The sequence below is a fragment of the Castanea sativa genome, chromosome 8, assembly GCF_040712315.1.
Source record: "Castanea sativa cultivar Marrone di Chiusa Pesio chromosome 8, ASM4071231v1".
Lineage (NCBI taxonomy): Eukaryota > Viridiplantae > Streptophyta > Magnoliopsida > Fagales > Fagaceae > Castanea > Castanea sativa.
In genome coordinates, this window is record NC_134020.1 from 50,110,618 (window position 1) to 50,116,895 (window position 6,278).

General features: G+C 33.4%; 1 pseudogene; it reads left to right on the forward strand.

Annotated features, from left to right (window-relative positions):
- Window positions 1-447: 447 nt before the first annotated feature.
- Window positions 448-5,619, forward strand: LOC142607742 (beta-glucosidase 12-like; annotated as a pseudogene).
- The last annotated feature ends 659 nt before the right edge of the window (window positions 5,620-6,278 follow it).

Here is a 6,278-nt window from a genome sequence, read left to right on the forward strand (position 1 = left end):
AATAATTTCAAGTGCTGGTAAGATTTACTGTTTTACCATCGCTGGCGCCTGTCCTTTTCCTTGTACTTTTTTTCTTTTTTCCAGTTCCTTAATCAATTTGATAATATATTGCTACTCTATAAAATGCCCATATGGTGGTACCTAGAATAACCAAGATATCAGTTATGGAGATTTCCAAGGCTATGCACTCTTAGGCTTCCTAGTTCTGCTTGGCTCTTTGAGTCATAGCATTGCTGTTGCGCCAAGAAATGTAACTGCTCCACTCAACCGGACAAGTTTTGCCAGGCTGGTTTCATTTTTGGGACATCATCGGCTTCTTACCAGGTAAGTCCTTGGTTTTGCACATGTTTGTATGATATCTGTATTAATGGAGTTTTGCTTCAAGTGTCCTGAGAGTCTGAGACATCATGCATAACGCATATGTGCCAATGTGTGTTTAAAATTCAGTGTGAAGGTGCAGCAAAATGAAGGAGGTAGAGGACCGAGTATATGGGATACTTACACGCATAAATATCCAGGTCTCTCTCTCTATAACGTATGATTTACCAACGAAACAGTCTTTCACACTTTCACTCTTTTGTTAATTTCTTTATTTCCTTTTTTTTATTAAGATTTGAATGCTTTAAAGTTAACATATAAATGTGTAAATTCAAGAATTTAGGCATTATTTAACTTTTTTTTCTTTTTCTTTTTTTCTTTTCTGTTTTTGTGTGTGTGTGTGTGTATTTGTTCTCTCTTCTTAGTATTAAAAGGAAAAATAAATACAATATTATAGTAATTCCTTTTTATGCTTTATTAATTTTGGCTAATGAAAAAAAAGAGGACCATGCCAAGTTTGATTTATGGCTCAAAGTAAGGCATAACAAAATTTACATCTTCTAAAATAAGATTTGTGATGAAATTGCAGATAAGATATCAGATGGAAGTAATGGAGATGTAGCTGTTGATCAATATCATCGCTACAAGGTACGTGAACTGATGAACATAACATAAAATTTGATTAACTATTCCAATTATTGAGCCAAAATAATTATCACAAACCGGAAAGGAACTTAAAGGATTTTTGGTCAATATTTATTTATTTTTATTTTTTTTAATTTTATTTTAGGAAGATGTAGGGATTATGAAAGAGATGAATTCAGATGCATACAGGTTCTCAATCTCATGGTCCCGAATTTTACCAAGTAAGATTATTTGCATTAATCTTTACTTTGAGATTTATGAGGTAACATTGAGTATACATCAAGGACTTGAATCAATATAAATCAATATAATTATGCGACCCTTTTATGTTCCTCAAATTTTTATCATGGTGTCAAATTTCAGAAGGAAACCTTAGTGGGGGTGTAAATAGGGAAGGAATCAATTACTACAACAACCTCACCAATGAGCTTCTAAGCAAAGGTCAAGATTCAATCTCAAAATCCCATCATATCATCAACTTATTTTACTTTTATAATTTATGATTTTTTTTTCTATTAATGAATGCAGGTCTAATCCCCTTTGTGACAATTTTTCACTGGGATCTTCCCCAAGCCTTAGAAGATGAGTACGGTGGTTTCTTGAGTCCCCACATTATGTAAGTGATTGAGTCACCAGATAATTTGCCCCTTTTTGCCAAATGTTTATATACCTTTTACATATATTTATCATATCTTAATTATGATTTAAATGACTCCCATTTTTAGGATGAAAGAAAAAAATATTGAGGACCCATAAGGATACTAAGTGAATTTATTTATTTAACCATTATTTGAACACTCTTAGAGTTTAATTGATAATGACATCTTTTATGGTATCTTATATGCATGATTTGGACTCCAATTCTCTTTCCCATGCTATCTATCTATCTAAAAAAAAAAATTTATTCCACGCTCTCATTTGGTCTTAAATTTAATTATTTAAAGATTATTCTAATATACACATCTAAATGTCTAATATTTAGTGATGATTTCCGAGACTATGCGGAACTCTGCTTCAAGGAATTCGGTGATCGGGTAAAGCATTGGACCACACTAAATGAGCCAGCTATGTTCAGTAGTGGTGGTTATGCATCGGGGGCAGTTTGCACCAGGTCGATGTTCTGCTTTGGCAAAATCAAAATTGCACCGGTGGGAATTCTAGTACGGAGCCATATTTGGTGACACACCACCTGCTACTTGCTCATGCAGAAGCTGTTAAAGTGTACAAGCAAAAATATCAGGTTTGACTTATCAAAATTTAACATAAAGAAACCAAATATTTCCATGTTACTCTAAAAAGATACTCATTGCACATGATATAATGAGTATCTCTTAGAGCCACATAAGTGCTTAATTTCTAAATATGATTAAGTGAAGTTTAGTTAAATTAAACTGATAAAGTCTTTTACCATCGAATCAAGAGATATAAGATTCGAATACTACCTAAACCAAAAATCAAATGGTGTCTTAGTCGATGATATGAGAAATCATAATGAAATTGATACCATAGGTTAAAATTCTAACTTATCTATATCAAAATACTTAGATAAATATAGAAAATCTCAAGCATAAGCTTCTGAGTATCTCAAAAAATGGTAACAATTCACATGCAGGCAGCACAAAAAGGTGTTATAGGGATAGCGCTAAATAGTTTCTGGATGGTGCCATTCAATAATTCGATCGAGAACCAAGAAATGCGACACAACGTTCCCTTGATTTCGTGTTGGGATGGTAAGTTCTACCAGTTGGTTTTCATTTTACATTTTATATAATTTAATAATTGCCCTTTGACAAACTTAAATATTTCTATCTGAAAGCTCAGATTTCCGCTAAAACACAAGAAGTTTATTTCAGACCCCTAATTAAAAATTACGTCATTACGCTAGATTGTTTTTACTCTAACTTAAACAAGGTGCGAACAAGAGTAAATTTTAATAGAGAACTGATAACACTACCCTAAGTCATATTCATCCATCATCAACAATATAATGAAAGCTTAAAGAGTAGGGAAGAGAGATGCAAACACAAGATAACATCGAGACGCGTTATCGGAGAAAATCGAAAACTCGATAAAAAACCTCTCCGCGACTCTTCAAGTCGAAATCAATCCACTAGAGAATAAAGTTAAAGTACATGAATAACAAAAGACCCACCAAGCCTAGTCTACTCCATGCTGCTTGTTAGAGCCCTCCAAGCTCTTGCTACCAACGGACTTCTTAGAGTCTTATCTTCTCTAGCTTTCTAGATCCCACAATTCAGCCCGATTGCATCCGCCAATGAATGACTCCTTCCAATGCTTCCCAATAACACCAAAATCTCACTTGACACCGAGAATGGGTGTGGTAAGTGTTTGGGCTAACAATCTCTCAAGGATTTAGAGATGGAGAGAGGTAGGAGTTGAGAAAACTACATGGAAATGTGTAGATGATCGTGGGTATGACAATCTCTAACTCTCAAGTTCATTTGCTAGGGTTTTCTCTCTAAAAAGCACTCCCTACAATTCATGGGTAATGAGGGTATCTATAGTGTGGGTAAAGAATTTGGTAAAGCAACACAACTTTTTGCCGAACAGAATGTTTCGTGGATACTTTAAAGCAGTCGGCCCTTCGCGAAACACTCGCAAACTGACAAGCAATGGGCACGACTCTTTCAGCTTCTTGTCATATGCTCCACATGTGGCATTTTCACGGGTTGCTTCGCCGTGAGGCTACTTGCGAGCTAGTAGCGAATTCCACTTATTCACCTTTTGGAAGCTTGATTTTTCACTAATCTCTCATGCTCATCCCTTACAAATTAACCCACATACATACAAGGAAAATGATTGAAGTTAAATTACAATCAAATTCTAGACACAGGAATAAAAGCCAATACAAGATAGTTGGAAATCACAACTTTACACTATCTACAAAAATCCCAAAACAACTTAATTCTTTTTAAAATACTAATAAATATACAAAAGTTATTACATCCACATAGCATGTACAAATTTAACAGATCATCATAGTTAGCATAAAATTTAAATATTCCATTATTATTGCAGGTTTTTGGACCCATTGACAAATGGTGACTATCCACCTAGCATGCAATCTATCGTTAAAGAGCGATTACCCAAGTTCACCGAAGAGCAGTCCATGCTAGTAAATGGGTCATTTGATTTTATAGGATTAAACTACTATACTGCTTTTTATGCAGCTGATGCACCTCAAACTAATGGTGTAGAAGCAAGTTACTCGACAGATTCTGGTGCTAGTCTTACTCGTAAGTACAAATTCTTCGAAGCCATGCTTATGAGTTTCTTATGTATCTAATATAAGAATACTAACCAGAACATATTTTTTCTCGTTTTCGCAGCTTCACGCAATGGGAGCCTCATTGGTCCTCAGGTATGCACTAGCCAATTAAATACATGTCAACATTTTTGTTTTAATTTAATAAAGGTCCTCAACTATCAATTTTATCAACTCAATACAACTCAATTTATACGACAAAGAAAGTTTGGCTCTAAACAAGTTTAAATCTATCTTTTCCAATTTGTTTTGTGGAAAATTATAAGACTCTCTATGTCTATTATTTAAACAAGTCACATGATTCATTAAAAAATTCATATAATTAAAATTACACATGAACAGTACTTCCTTCAATTATTAAGGCATCATGGGTTAAGCAATATAGATGGAACCAAACTTTTTTCTTTATATTTTCTTTTCTTGTATTAAAAAATAAAGCACATTGTGTTGAAGCTTATGTAGTTACGTTAATATCCCTAAATAATTGCAGGCTGGTTCAATTTGGTTGCATGTGTATCCTAGAGGAATTCGAGATCTTCTACTCTACACAAAGAGGAAGTACCATAATCCACTAATTTACATCACTGAGAATGGTAGTTGCCTCTAACTTTTTTTTGAAAAAATTTATTTTATAATCCCAAATTATTAGGTTTACATTTGATGCTAAATTCTCCTAACTATATTTATAGGAGTTGATGAGATCAATAATGCCACTTTGTCGCTTGAGGAAGCCCTTGCTGACAAACAAAGAATTGAGTATCACCGTAGCCATCTTCAGCAGGTTCTTAGGGCTATCAAGTAAGTGCTTAACATTAACAACTTTAAATAATATAATTATATAACAATCTAAAATAAAATAGATTTCATATCCATAGATCTCTCTCTCTCTCTCTCTCTCTCTCTCTCTCTCTCTCTCTCTCTCTCTCTCTCTCTCTCTCTCTCTCTCTCTGCAGAAATCTAACTAGCATTGATTTTTGTTCTATGGTATAGGGATGGCGTTAATGTAACGGGATACTTTGCCTGGTCATTGTTGGACGTCTTTGAGTGGAATGCAGGTTACACCGTTCGATTTGGAATCAACTATGTAGACTACAAAGATGGGTTAAAAAGATACCCAAAACATTCAGCCCATTGGTTCAAGAATTTTCTCAAAAAGTAGACACGGACTATGCTTGTATTATGAACTAATAATTCCTTCTCCAAATAATAAACTGAAAATAATTTCTTCTCCATTTGTATGGACTTTGAATTATGTAATCGGTATCTATGTATGTTAGGATTAGTGCCCTTAAATCCTATTGTATGATGCTATGTATGACATTATGTATGACTTAATGTTATGTTTTAATAAAATTGCTTTTTTATTATTATTTAAAATAATGGTAACATGAATATTGGGACATTATTATATAGTCCATGAGATGCATAATATGCGATTTATGTGATTTAGTCATCAAAGATATAAGTCACAAGCTTCTCTATTAAACTCAGAATTTTAGTTTGTAGTCGGTGACGAAATTGGACATTTCATTCTGTGAAGATTATAATACATATCAACTAAGATGATTTGTCTTGATCATGAAAATAAAGATTTCTAGTTGGTATGTTGATATGTTTTAAGAGTTAAGACATATTGAACTTCCCGATCATTGTGAGTTTTATTATTCTCCTAACGACTGTCAAATGGAATAATAAACCTACGACTTATATTTACATAACTCTTAATTTTGAGAGGATAATGGATCTTCAATCATGAAGTGTAGGTTGCCGTTTGATATATCAGGCAGTGAGATCTAAAGTAACGGTCAAAACCTCAGACAATGTTGGGCAGCCTACATTTAGTGTTGATAGAACATATATTCTTAAAATGGACCATAGTCTCTTAATGCAGATATAAAATATTCCACTTGAGATAAGTTTAATGAATTTGTTATTCAGAGAATTAGGCCTAATCACTTTGGTAAGAAGTTACTAAAGTATATATTTATGAAATATATGATGAATAACTTAAAGGATTAAACCGTATTCA